Here is a 14,444-nt window from a genome sequence, read left to right on the forward strand (position 1 = left end):
ACCAGCGGCTGCAACAGACACAGGCATTTAAGCAGTATATATCATGCAGCAGTTTCAAAGCTTATGGCATTGATCAACAGGTGGGCAACTTTCATCCACAAGTGATTCAGGGATCCAAGCTCCATCCATCTTTTAGCCCTGCCCTGCCTAGGAAGAGTCGATCTTCTGCCTCGGGGCACAAGAGAAAGTTGGTGGAAAAGGGGCACAATCACTTTTTTTTTTTTTTTTTGGACGCTGGGTCTTGCTCTGTTGATTAGCCTGGAGTGCAGTGGCACAATCTTGGCTCACTGCAGCCTCCACTTCCTGGGCTCAAGCAATCCTCCTGCCTCAGCCTCCAGAGTAGCTGGGACTTCAGGTGCACACCACCACGCCTGACTAATTTTTGTATTTTTTTGTAGACACAGGGTTTCACCATGTTGCCCAGGCTTGTCTCGAACTCCTGGGCTCAAGCGATCCTCCTGCCTCAGCCTCCCAAACTGCTGGGATAACAGGCGTGAGCCACCGCGCCCGGCCTCACAACCAATTCTTATATCACACTTGCTCACAGTTCATACACAGATGATAGTATGCATGTATGTATCATACACAGATACATAGTTCATTAATACAGAGATGAAAAAGACCAGGTCCCTGACTTTAGAGCCTTCCAATAAGTGAAACAGACGCTTATTTCCTCTTAGCTGTCCCTTTCCTGAGAGAAAGCCCATCAGATTTTCCATTTTGCAAGGGTGGGTGGATCTGACATTGGAACACTGGAGGAGGGATTTGATTCAATAAATCTTTACTGGGCACTTTCCATGTGCCCAGCATATTCATGTGGTTGAACTCATTGAATTTTTTCCTTCACTCTTGCAAGAGCATTTTCCCCATTTTATATGAGAGAATGTTGAGATTCAAAAAATAAGCATATATATATATATCTCGGAATGGATGCCAAGGCTCAGAGTGGTGAAGTAACTTGCCTAAGGTCACATAGCTAGTGATGGAGCTGGAATTGAACCCAAATATCACTTCCTAGTTCCTTGCTTTTTTCTGCATCATCAGGGTGTCTGCTGGAATCAGGGTGAAAACATACAGAGGGTAGGTTTCCTGACAAAAGCCATTCCTCAGGCCCAAGCTAGGGTCTCCATATGCATCTCTTCATCTTCTCCTCCCTTACATTCCATGAGGTTGGTGCCGTCATTCTTGCCTTTTCAGAAAATGGGAAGCTGAGGATCAGAGAGGTGAAGCAACTTACCTGAGGTCACACAGCCAGTTTGGTTTCATATTTCAACCCATTTGACCTGGGGCACATCTTGATGTATCACTGGTTTTTATGCTGAACATAAAGGCAGCAGGATTGTTCCTTGTCACAAAGATGGTTTAAAAGGCAATGAGACAACACTGGCTCCACTAACAATGGCAAGAACATATTTTAAGGCCATGGAGTGGCATCTCTGAGCGATAATGGTTTACAGAACAACTCCAGGCAATTTAGTAGATCCCCTAACTCCTGGATCCCAGCCAGAAAGGGGCTCTGTGGCAAGGGCAGCCAGAAAGGGAGCTCTGTGGAGCTCCCTGGGTCTGAGCCCAGGTCTGGGGCTGCGGGAGGGAGCCCAGTGCAGCTGGGCAAGAAGTTGGGACCCAGCCTATTGATGACGAAGGGCCCAATCAATGCTATCTCCCTGGGCCATGCCTGGCCAGACATTGATTTCTACTGCTGTTGTTAACTCCCTGTTTATGTAACGCCTGAACTTTGCACAACTGAACTGTTTAATGTGCAGAAGAGGGCCTGTTGCCATGAAAACCAGGCTGCTCATGGCAGCTGGGATGCAGCGGTATCCCTGTTTTATTGGCCTGAGCTGAATGTATTTTAACCTTGATAAGTCAATAACTTTTTGTACAAAAGGAAATCTGCCAGGAGGGCTTAGGAGGACCTGGGAGAGCCTGCTGGCCTTTCCAGGTTGGAGAGGAGGCGGGGCTGGCTGGGTTTAATCCCCTGGAAATATCCCTGCCACTCACAGCCTGGGAGAACCATGCCCAGCTGGCCAGAGGACAGAGAGAACCTTGGAGGGGGATGGTGGGGACCACCCATGCCTCCAATCACTATTTCCTGTCTGGTAAGGACTGCAGCTTAGTCAGAAACCCACTATGGCAAAGAAACCGACCAGGGTTCAAATATTGGCTCCACACACTCAGGAGCTCTCTGTGACCTTCAGCAAGGCCAGTGACCCCAGCCTCAGAATCAGCATCTATAACACAAGCCATCAGTTCCTCTTCATGGGTGTGTTGCAAAGTTAACAGATCATGTATGCAAAGCACCTGGGGTAACTCCTGGTCAACAATGGGGCCTTCATAGATTATTGTTGTTGATATATTTTACAATAATAATCATTGATTATATTTGTAGAACACATTAGGCTCCAGGAAATGTTATATCCATTTTCTCATTACACGCCTGGCTAATTTTTGTAGTTTTAGTAGAGACAGGGTTTTGCCATGTTGGCCAGGCTGGTCTAGAACTCCTGGCCTCAAGTGATCTGCCTGCTTGGCCTCCCAAAGTGCTGGGATTACAGGCATGAGCCACTGCGCCTGTCCATCATTACACTCCTTGATTTAGGCAGGGCTGGGGTTGATAGCCCCACTTTTTAGATAAGGACACTGAGGCCCAGGGAAGTTGGCTCTCTTATCTGAGGGGTCACGTGATGAGATGGTGGTGCCGACTGAAGGAACCAAGTCTCTTGACTCCCAGCTTAGTGCTCTTTCAAACTCAAAACCACAAACACAGAAATAGCCTCCATGCTATCAGGAATAGCCCAACATCCAGCCCCAGACTCATGGCAGACATCATTAATCCACGGCAGCACCGCAATCTTTCCCTTCTGAGCCTGGGCGAGACCTCAGAATCCTCCTCAACACAGAGCAGGTGTTTGAGATGAGACTCATGTGGAACCAGATGCCCTGAAAGGGCTCTGGGTTCAAGTTCCACTCCTGGCCCAAACTTGCATGACTTTGGGCAAGTGCCCTCCCCTCTCTGGGCCTCCTGGTCCCCAGTGGTGAAACAAGGGGGACATTTAATGGTTCTTGATTCTGAGGGGGTCTCCCAGGTGGAAGGGACCCCCTACCGCCTCCTGGTTCCTATCCCAACTCCCCTGCAACCAATCCCTCTGAACCTTCTTCAACTCCATCCACAAATAATGACCTAGATCCTACTATGTGCCAGTGACTATGCAAGGTGCTGGGGACACAGCGGTGAAGAAATGACAGTCTCTCCCCTCCCAGAGCTAAGTCTAGAGAGGAAAACAGAAAATAAACGTCATCCAGGCCGGGCGCGGTGGCTCATGCCTGTAATCCCAGCACTCTGGGAGGCCGAGGCGGGTGGATCACTTGAGGTCAGGAGTTCAAGACCAGCCTGGCCAACATAGTGAAACCCCGTCTCTACTGGAAAAACAAGAAAATACAAAAATTAGCCAGGTGTGGTGGTGCATGCCTGTAATTCCAGCTACTCGGGAGGCTGAGGCAGGGGAATCACTTGCACCTGGGAGGCATAAGTTGCAGTGAGCCGAGATCACACCACTGCACTCCAGCCTGTGCAATGAGTCTGTCTCAAAAAAAAAAAAAAATAAGAAGAAAATAAATGTCATCCTGCAAGTGCTCAGAAAGCTGCCAACAGCAGTAAGCACTGAGGAGGGGCAAAGCAAAACAAAAGGGAGGTGTTCTGGGGGAAATAACTTCAGATCGGGTAGTCAGGGAGGGCTTCCCCGAGGAGGTGACATTTAAGCTGAGACTGGAAGTATGAGAACAAACCAGAGAGCAAAAGGAAGAATGTTCCAGGCAGAAGGAACGGCTTGGGTCAAGGCCTTGAAGTGGGAGATAGTTTGGCACCTTCAAGTAACCAAGAGGAGGCTAAAGTGGCCAGAAGGGAGTGAGGGTGGGATATAGTCAGGGAGATGGGCAGGGTTCGGTTCCTGAGGCCACTTGGACCTCCTCAGCCCTACACATAGCTCACCCCCTCCTCCTTGCCCCACTAGGCCTGCCCCAGAGAGAGACTCAGGTACTGGGGGGCGGGGCTGGGTGAATAACAAGGTTACACGTGTTTCTTCTTTCCCTGTTTCTCCAGGAGGAGCATAAAGAGCTCTTTCTTTTCTGCTTATTAATAGCTCTGATTAAATTATCTCTGAAAAACCTACGTGGCGTGCACCAATGGGGGCTCGGCTCCCTCCGGGCTCTGGCCTAGATCACAGCAATGAGGGCAGGTGAGGCAACTGGGGGTGGGGTGGGAGGCTGGAGCAGGCCTGCCCCCTCTGCCTGCATAAATGCCCCGTCTCTGCCTGCTCGCCTCTCCCCAGCCCCAGCTCAGCCTCTCACCCACCTCTGCTTTTGGGGTGTTCACATCTCCCTCACTTGGAACAGTAGGCCTTTGCATTGGTTGTTTCCTCTTCCGGGGGTGCTCTTCCCTCACCTCTGCCCTTGGCTACCTCCTACCCATTTTTCCCAGGGTAGCTGACTTGCCTTTTTACCATCACTGGCCCTCCGCTGAGTCAGGTGCCTCCTTCGGGTTGTCCCCTCTACTGGTACCCTGGATGACACCTGTTAGTTGCCTTCTCTGTGCCCCATGAAACCTGAGTTCCAAGAGGCCTATGTCTTGGTCTGAGTCACTGCTGAATTCCCAGTGTCAAGCACAGGGCAGGTACTTAGAAAATGTTGAATGAATGAGGGAATTAGCAGACTTAAAGGGGGAATGCTCAGTCTTCAGTGCGTGAGACCAGAGAAGGGCAAGGCAAAGATGGACCAGGTGGCTCACGTCTGTAATCCGAGTACTTTTGAAGGCCGAGGTGGGAGGATCACTTGAGCCCAGGAGTTTGAGACCATCCCGGGCAAAATAGCAAAAGCCCGTCTCTTCAACAAATTTAAAAATTAGTTGGGCATGGGGGCATGCACCTTGTAGTCCTAGCTACTCAGGAAGCTAAAGTGGGAGGATCACTTGAGCCCAGGAGTTCAAGGTTGCAGTGAATTATGATGGTGCCACTGCACTCCAGCCTGGTGACAGAGTGAGACTTTGTCTCTAAAAAACAAAAAAAAACAAAAAAACAGAGAAGAGCAAGACTAGCCTTACATACGTGGGAGGGTGGGAACAAAAGTTCCAGCCTCCGGGCCCCTTGAGTGATGCCTTGATTAATTGAAATGGCAATTAATCCCATTTCAAAGATGGGGAAACTGAGGCACAGAGAGGCTGAGTCATGTGGCTAGTAGCCCAGTCAGCCTGACTCCACTCCCTTCTCTTCATTCTCCCCCTCTAAGTGAAAACAAAACGAAACAAAAACTTGGGCCACATTCATTCAGTGATTCAGAGATTAAGTCAACAGACCTTCATTGAGTGCTGACTCTATGTCAGGCCTGTGCTAGGGAATAAAATGAACTGAATGCAGCCTTTGCCCTGGAAAAGCCCTCAGGCCAGTGGGAAGCCTGACAAAGAAGTGGGCCATTATAACACACACTGGACACATCTGTGAAGGGGGAAGTGCTCCAGCCTGGAGCAGGGTAGTCAGGGAAGGCTTCCTGGAGGAGGCAGCACTTTGGCTGAACTCTGAAGGAGAAGCAAGAGTTAGCTACCTGGAGGGAGGGCATTCTAGGTAGAAGGAACAGCATAAGCAATGACCTGGAGGTGAGAGAGGCACGTGCAAGGATTTGTAGATATTTCAGCAAGGATGGTGTGTGGGAGGCAAACAAGAACAGTGAGAGATGAGATGCCCTCTGCCCCCTGCCCCCTCAGGGCCTCTTGGACCCCTGGCCAGAGCCAGTGTTCTGGGGCTGGCCTGCCTGGTGGTTTTATGGACCGTGGCAAATCCATCTTGACACTGTCTCCAATCACATAATGCAGTGATTGGAGTCGACCAAGAGCAAAGGCACGAGGGTCTGATCTCAGGGAGATGGGCATATGGGGGAGGGGGGCACTGGGAGTGTGGGGAGTGGGGCAGAGCATCTTACGGGGCATTCACCTGCCTGGAGGGGAGCAACAGGCATCTGGAAGGCTCTGACCTCTCCTGCTGGACAGCTGCCTTGGAGCCTGCTGCTGTTGGAAATTCCACCATGAGCACATCATGGACTCATAGAACTTCAGAGATGGAGGGGTCTTTTGAGATCTTCTCGACCTGGGGTTGTCAGCCCTGGCTGTATCAGAAACCACATAGGAGCTTTGGAAACTGCTGTCCCACCAAGGAGAGTCTGATTGGTAGGGCTGGGGTTTGTGTCCTACCCTCCATTTCATGGCAGGGGAAACTGAGGTCCAGAGAAGAGAAGAAACTCCCCTCAAGGTTGCACACGGTCAAACAGTGGCTGCCACAAGGTGCAATAAATCAACGTCAGGGCTCTGGACTTTGGTTCTGTCATTTGTGTGACCTTGGGTAAGTCATGTGGCCTTCCTCTGCTGTAGGATGTGCATAGTGATCGTATATACCTTATAGGGTTTCTGCAAGGGTAAAAGGAGTTATGTGACATAAATAGCAGTGAGCCCATGCCTGACACACAGTAGGTGTGAAGTCATGGTGACCTACAATGAAAAAAATCCCAAACTTTTGACAGGCTGTGGTGCGACCTGCTGCCTTCTTCTCCTCTTCGCGATCTCTCTCATTTCCCAGGGTTTGCTTGTTACTGTCCCTCGCCCTGTCCTCAGCTGAAGTCTGGTCTCCCCACCTGTCCACACTGGGTCCACCCATCCAGTCGCCCCGGCCGCCCTCCCTGACGTCCCCGCAGCCCTGGCTGCTGGCCCGAGCGGGAAGCAGATGGAGGCATATCACATTTCCAGGTAAATCCCCACCCCCACCTTCAACCTGGGGAGGGAAGGGGAGGAGACGGGGGCGGCCGCGGAGAAATAGAGCGGAGCTGCTGGGAACAGCGCGCCGAGCAGCCGCTTAGAGGCCTGAAACAGGGCCAGCTCCTGCCCTAGATAAGGCGGCGGGTGGCCTACTTGGGCCGGCCCTGGAGGTCCGCCGCGGGCGCCTCTCCCGGCGGGGTGGGTTGGCTCCTGGAAGTAGGCTAGGGCCCGTCTATGATCAGCCCGTCCGCTGGATACACTCCCCAGGGTCTCCAAAGCCCTCCAGCCCGGGTGAGTACAGAGGGCATTTATTGAGCACTTAATGTGTGTTTTGAGTCCTTTACATGCAAGAATTCATTTTGCCCTCAAATCTACGCTGTAAGGTAGGAATTATGATGCCCCCCATTTCACAGACAAGAAACTGAGGCGCAGACCCGTGAAGGTAAATGGCCAAGACCAACAACCAGCAAGGGCAGGGCTGCAATCCCACCCAGTTTCGGTGGGACTCCAGGTATCACACGGGCATAGCCTGAGGGGTGGGGGGTCTGGCTGCTGCTCTGCATTTCTGTGGGGATCTTTGTTATTATCCCGGAAAGCTGGCTTCCTACAGTGCTGTGTGATGGACACACAGCAACTGAGGGAACTGCCCCACCCAGGACTCAATTTCCCCATCTGTAAATGAGACTGCTAGACGGGCCGCCCATGGGCTGTGAGAACCCAGGAAGCTTCTTTAAAAGTAAAAGGGAAAGCACAGTATAGTTTGATAGATTCATATTTGAACCCCAGGTTGATGTGAAACTATGCCTCAGTTTCCCTATCTATTAAGTGGGGGAGTAGGCTAGTGCCTGTCTCCTGTGGGCGTGGGGTACGTCTAGAAGGTGTAGCTTGCAAATTGCTCAGCGCTGTGCTGGGTTATATAGTTAGCGCTCCACAGATCACAACTGTGATGCCAAAAACACATCGCTGCCAAAAATAAGCCTTAGGACAAAAACATCCAGGACCATGTCACTTCACATCTCCTTACCTCAGTTTCCTCTGTAAGTTGGAAGTATAATAATAGTACCTACCGTATCAGTTTTCTCATCTGTAAAATGGGGGTGATAGTAATACCCACTCACACGGTGTTGTGAGGATTAGATAAAATACTTTGCTACATAAGTATTAGCTACAGTTGTTATTTTTAACAAATTCCTCATGAGGTTGGTTCTTGCCAAGATTAAATGAAATAATGCCGATAATGCACTTATACAGTGCCTTGTCCCAAATATGTGATCAGTAAATGACACTGGTTTTGCCACCCCTAGTTCCTCGACAAAGGGACTACAAAAACCAGCACGCCCTGCGCCCCCAATCGGGGCCCCTCCACCCGGCGCCGGCGCGCAGCATGCCGGGAGTTGCAGTCCTCGCGAGGCAAGTTCCGCCTCGTCCCTGCTTGGGGGAGGAGGTTGGAGAGCCGCCCTGCCGGCCTTTGAATTTTGCCGCGAAAAGCGCGCGTGGCGGCACCCGGCTCCGCCCCTCGCAGGACGCGGCGCCGCGTCACCCTGGTAACCGCCTCTCAGCCGCCGCTGATTGGGCTGGACCGCGGGGGGCGGGCGGGGGACGAGACGCGGGGGCTGCTGCCGGCGCTCGCGCCTGTCAGTCGGGCCGGAGCGGAGCAGCGGGTAGGACTGCCTGGCCGGCTGCTCCCCGGAGAGGCTGCGCGAGCCGGCCGGGGGAGGCGGACAGCCGGGCCCGTCGCCTGTGGGGGCGCGGCGCGCGGCACCCGGGCCTGAGACCAGGCGAGGCTCCGGCGCGCGCCAGACGGCGCGAGGCTGCGGCCCCGGGAGCCCCCGCGCGCCGCCCGGGGCCATGGGCGCGTGAGAGCCCAGCGTGCGCGGCCCCTGCTGCGGCTTGCGAGCTCGCACACCGGGTGCACAGTCCCCTGCGCCGTCCCCGTGTCCGCCCTGCGCCACTGGGATCGGCTGTTCCTCAGCGCCGAGGCCCCCGAGGCTGCATCCGAGCTTGCGTCGCCCGCTGCCGCTGCCGCCGCCGCCGCCGCTGTTCGCCGGCTTCCCCTCCCCCCACACCCGGGGCTCAGAGCAGGAGGAGGAGGGGCCGGTGCATTCTCGCCGCTGTTCTTTGCAACCTGCAGGGGCCGGTGTATGTCCGGCGAGGAGCCGGGGCCGCTGCGGGTGCGTGCAACCCCCGAAGGAGACAATCCCCCCACCTCGGGGCGAACCCGGGGGCTGCAAGCCGCGGGCGGGCGGGTGAGCGAGAGGAAGCAACAAAGACAGGCTGCAGCTGGGGCTGGCGAAAGGGGCCGCGGCCGCCGGGCTCCCAGCGCGGGCGGAGAGGGCGCCCTGGGAGCGGCGCGGGCCGAGCTGCAGCCTTGAGCGGGGCCCCGAGGGGAGGCGCAGCGCCGCCCGCCGGACGTGGCGATCACGGGCCCCGGCGAAGATGCGTCGCCTGAGCGCCCGCGCGGCCCCCGTCCGGGGCAGGCGTGACCCCCGCTGAACGGAGACCTCCCCTCCCCCCCGACTTCGGACGGCGCAGGCCGGCGCCAGGATAGCCCTCACCGACAGCGCCCCTTCCCACCCGGAGAGAGGCATCGGCCCCCAAGGGGGGCTTCCTCAGGCAGCCTCTGCCACTCCTGCATGGCTGCGACCCGCCGAGCGGAGCGTCGTGGTAGCTGAGACCTGGTGCCCTTCGACGGCCTGGCTGATCCGGTGAGTTGTGCGGGGCGGGGTTCTGCGCTGGAGCTGGGGGCACCCCCTGGCGTCCGGGCAGCCAGGATTGGACAGAAGGGGTCCTAGGCTGTTGGGGGTCCTGAAGCAGAGATAACCCTTGTCCGCCCCTTTCCTCCCTCCAAACACAACTTGTTCAGATGGGCCAGCCGATGGGAGTGGAGGTTGGGGGGCCCATTCGGATTCCGCGGGGCCCTGGGCGGGTTGGTTGCCAGAGAGGAAAGGTCACCCCACCCGTAAAGCTAACAAAGGTAGCGGCTGTGTCATCCGAAAATTCCCCGGGAACTCCAGTGTGTTGGAAGGGCTGGGGGGTGGGGGGCACCCAGGATGGGAAAACGCTGAGGGTCTCCCGAGCAGCCTCTGAGATCTTCAAGGGAAATCACCTCAGAGGGGGATTTGGGGTTCCAGAAACGCAGGTGGCCACGTTTGAGAATTGTGCCCCATGGGGCTAGACCTTAGAGCCCTCGTTCAAACCACGTTCCCACAAATAACTCGCAGGGACGGTAGGTTCCCCAGTGGGGGCACGACATGACGTCAAACCTTAGCCTCTGATGTCACCGGGGTTGCCGTGGCAACGCCACTTGCCTTGACCCAAGGCCGGAGGGGGCGGGGTCGTGGTAACAAGGGGCGGGGCTGGATGCCTTTGGGTAGTGGAGGGGTGAAGGCAGACTCCCCCCACCCCTACCATTGCAGTCCTCTGACCTAAATCCTTAGCGCCCCATAAGGTGGGGGAGGGAGGCAGTGCCAGCTGTCCCTGTTGATGCTCCTCCCCGCAAGGACAGGTGTTCAGAGCTTTGCCCATGTAGCCTGGCCTGTGCCTGGGGGCTCAGGCCTCCCAGACAGAGCAACTTTCTGTTTTGAAAAGAGATGCTATAGAAGAGACCTCCCTGAACCCCACCATGTACCCAGCTGGCAGGCGGAAGTTCCCAGGGTCCCCAGAGAGATGTGGGCCTCTGGCCCTCCAATAGGCTACTTCTGCTGGGGAAAATGTGGGTGCCCCTCCCACAGCCAAGGAAGGTGCAGAGGAGCTGCTGCCTGCTGCACCCCCAGTCCAGGGGCTCCCCATGCTGTTCTACCCCAAGGTCAGGGGCCTTGGTCAACCTGGAACTCCTGATTGCCCCCTGCTCCTTCTGGTGTTTAAGAGGATTTCAACGAGCATATTGTGAGGCTGCTTAAGTGAATGGCGGGCAAGTGAGGCCCATCAGTGCCAAGGTCTGAATAAACTGTGTCTCTGTCAGGGCACCCCCAACCAACACACACCCCAGTACTGGCACTCTTCCCTGCAAAGGCCCAGAGAACCCCCAGCAAGCATCCTGCTGCTGGCTCTGGGATTCGTCTAGGTCCCTTCCAGCAATTATTGCCAGTGTCGGGTGCTGGTGAAACTGCTGTGATCACATTTCTAGGAAAAGGTTCGAAAACTGTGTCATTGCTTCAGCAGCGTGGGGCGGGGTAAGAGCAGAGAAAGTGTGTGTTCGGGTCATTAGGAGAAGCCAGGCCCCAGTCTCTGCAGCGAGCATTTTCCCTGCTCTTCTACCAAGCTCTCTAGCTAGATTAACAGGTCAATAAATATCGGTGGAGCTGCTTTTGGGGGCTTGGCAGGGAGATGGTATTTCCAGCTGAAATGGTGTCGTTAAACACACAAGCTTCCAAGGACAGAGGAGCAACAGCAGATTGGGGGAGAGCCGGGAGAGGTGGGCAGAAGGGCTGTTTGCGCTGCCTCTCGAAGCTTCCCAGTTTAGAAACAAACTCGGAGTGCGCGCCAGAGATTCACAAACACAGGCAGTTGGAGGCCCTCCGCCGAGTATTTACACTTCCACAGCCAAGGCAGAGGGAAAGGCTGTCAGAATTGGGCAATTCCTTCTGTTCCCTTCCCTCATCTCCCTGGGCTTGGCAATCAGCGTGCCAGACGATGAGCAGGAGGGAGTGCTAGCTTTCTCAGCATCTCCCTATATGCCAGGCGTTTTACACGATCTCAGTTACTCCTTGGAGTGGCTCATACGCTGTGGCCCATTTTATAGATAATGAAACTGAGGCTTAAACAGAGGAAGTGATGGGCTACAGGTGATCAGCCAGGCAGCTGCAGAGGTTCGGCCCTGAATTGCCCTCCTGGCTCCAGAGTCCTTGTGTCTTACCACCTCCTCCCATGGGGTTGGGGGGACACTCCTACTTATTGGACAGGGGTCCCTGCAGGCATCAGAGGCTATCAGCCATGGAGGGGGGAGTCTGGCCCCACCAAGATGCTTTGTCCACACCAAAAGGCAGATTTGAATCCTCTCTTCCTATGACCTACAGGTCAGCATTGAGTAGAGTAACAACTTCCGCCCGGCCTTGTGGTCTGTCTGGTCCCCTCACCCCCAGGACTCCTTTCTCCAGCACTAGGGGAAAGAAGGTGTAGCTTGAAACTCGCTCCTTGTCACCTGCCCTTTTGGGCTTGCTTGGAGGGAGGCGGTGAAGCTGCCCCTGGCCGCCCCAGGGACCTTCTTGGGATGTAGACGGAGCAAGGGCAAACTAGTAGATGAGGTTCCTGACCCAGCCTGAGGGTCAAAAAGCCCTAGAGGAGAGGTGCCACGTGAGTCACGAAGAGGACAAATAGGAATGTGCCAGACAGGAGTGAGAAGACTGTTCTGGGTGGCCGGAGTGGCCCTGGAGCAGCCAGTGATGTGTGTGGGCCCTCGTGCCTGATGGGGAAAGGGGCAGCCATGAGTGGCTGTGTCCTGGAGCCTTAGGTGGATAGGGAAGGTTTAAGCAGGGCAGAGGATCCAGTGATCTCCTTTGACAAGGACAGTAACCCTGGACATCTCTTCCCGTAAGCGTGGAAGTGGCCACCTCGGTTCTGGGGGCAGTCTCCTCTCTCAAGGTTGGCCCCACCCCCACCCCCACCCCCACCCCCACCCCCACCCCCACCCCCACCCCCACTAATCCTTCTCACTTATCTAATTCCTGTAAGCTCGTCCATCCCCTGTCCCTTCTGAGCCTTAGGGCTGCTCTGGACTAAACCGGGACTGGGCTGGACTGCTGAACCCCCTAGATGAGAACCTTGAGGTGCCCTGGTGATGGGCAGTGGCTCCTGATTAGGTGCTAGGCTTTGGCGTGGGTTGGGCCTGGATCGTACTCTCAGCCTGTGGCTTGCAGGCTGTGTGACCTCGGGTGAGTACCTTTGCCTCTCTGAGCCTCAGTTTACTCATCTGTGAGAAGGACCATAGCACTCACTGCGCAGGGTCTGGTGAGGATTCAGGGAGGGCCTAGCACAGCACACAGTATACAGTAAGTACTCAAACGCATGTTGTCATGGCTACTGTTACCTCCTCCTCAGAACGGAGCCTTGAATGACTCAGTCCCTTGGAGCCAAAGGTTGAAGACCCCATTTGCAGGGAGAGGCCCGAACTCTACCAGCTATCTCTGCCAGGGGCTTCTCTGTCCACTGAGGCCCCCAACCACCCACCCACCCACCCACATGGTGAGCACCGGTGGCTCTTTTCTGAGCTTCTGCGGGGGCTGGGACTTGGCCGGGGGTCCCTCCCCAACCTCCCTCCAGCCCCCTCTGCCTTCCCATCCCTCACAAACCAGAGGAAGGCAGCGAAGCAGCTCATATTCATGAACCGTAATTCAATCAGGCGGCGATTCCTCTGGGCTCCGGGCGGGGGTGAGAACGAAGAGGCGCGCACAAAAGGGCCGCTTTATTACCTCCCGCGGGCCGGGAATTGCTGCTCTCCCCCAGCAGCGGCCGGAGCCGCCTTTATTGTGTTAACCCATTTGCGTGTCAAGAGCTATTGTGCGCTTTCTCTGCCTGTGCGTTGCGGGCCGCGGGAGGAGGGCTGCGGTGCCGGCCGGTCACCTCCGCGGGCGCCGCCCGCCGCCCTGATTGGTTGCTAAGTGATTTGCATCCAAGGTAATCACTTTTATCTCAGAAGGATGTCGACTATAATTATAAGCTACTGACATCTTTTGAAATCTGCCTAATGACTATTTTAGTCTGCACGGGCTGGGTGTAGGGAGGGAGATTCTGGAAAGGGTGGAGGCTGGGAAGAGGGATGGATTCCTTCCACCTGGACCCCTGATTGCTTAGTTGAGAAATATCTGAGTACTACTGCATGCATCAAACAAAAGATGGGGTCTCTGTGATGGGGGGCTTGCATTCCTGTGGGCAGAGTTAGTGCCACTTCAGAGATGGGGAAACGGAGACCCTGGGGAAGGGGCGACCTGCCCAGACCACACAGCCAATGTGCAGCCACCATCTGGGTCTCTCTGACCCCAAATTCATGCCCTGGCCACTCCATTGGCCACAGTCAGGAATCATGTAATCATGCCTGGATACAGGTCACCAGACTAGTACCTTCCAGAGTTTACGTCATAACCCTAAGAAATGCACATGCTGGTACCACCCCCATTTTGCTGAGAAGCAGGGGCCCAGAGAAGGTATTATACTTTGCTGCCCGAGGTCACACAGCCAGGGAGTGGCAGAAGTATGAGGTTCATTGGCAGCCAGAGATGGGAAGGCAGAGGCGGGGTTCCAGCTTCCCACTCCTCTTCCCACCCACTCGTGGTTCCATTCGGTAAAGCCAGGCATTAGGTAAAGACTGAGCGAGGACACCCTGTCGCCCGTGTCCCAGTGGTCAAGTGATAAGAAATCAGACGGCCCACAGCCTCTAGAGGGAGTAAGATGAGTCTGCAGTTAACTGGAATTCTAGACAGGGCCGGAGCAGGGCTGGAGGAGGGAAAACCTGCAGCTGGTCCTGGAGGGCTTCCTGACAAAGGGGGCTGTGCTCTGTGCCCTGAGGACTGAGTGGCTCTCCCCAGCATGGAGTAAATGGGGGTGTCTCTGGCAGAGGGAGTTTGGAGACCCGGGAGCATGACCAGGAAGGGCAGGGGGAGCTTATAAGATGGTGGAGGTGAAAGGGAGATAAACTAGGAGGGTGTGCAGGGGGCAT

At 55.3% G+C, this 14,444-nt stretch overlaps 1 protein-coding gene across 2 annotated transcripts in view; it reads left to right on the forward strand.

The window, feature by feature from the left end:
* Positions 1-8,430: 8,430 nt before the first annotated feature.
* The window catches only part of FAM222A (family with sequence similarity 222 member A), a 57,042-nt gene continuing 51,028 nt past the window's right edge, over positions 8,431-14,444 (forward strand). Inside the window, exon 1 of one of the 2 annotated variants that reach the window (XM_004053870.4) lies at positions 8,431-9,498. The gene's annotated coding sequence lies outside the window, so the exon portion shown is untranslated. The remainder of the gene's footprint in view (positions 9,499-14,444) is intronic. The other variant, XM_063694301.1, reaches the window with a different exon arrangement.

This window comes from Gorilla gorilla, chromosome 10, assembly GCF_029281585.2.
Source record: "Gorilla gorilla gorilla isolate KB3781 chromosome 10, NHGRI_mGorGor1-v2.1_pri, whole genome shotgun sequence".
NCBI classification, from domain to species: Eukaryota; Metazoa; Chordata; class Mammalia; order Primates; family Hominidae; genus Gorilla; species Gorilla gorilla.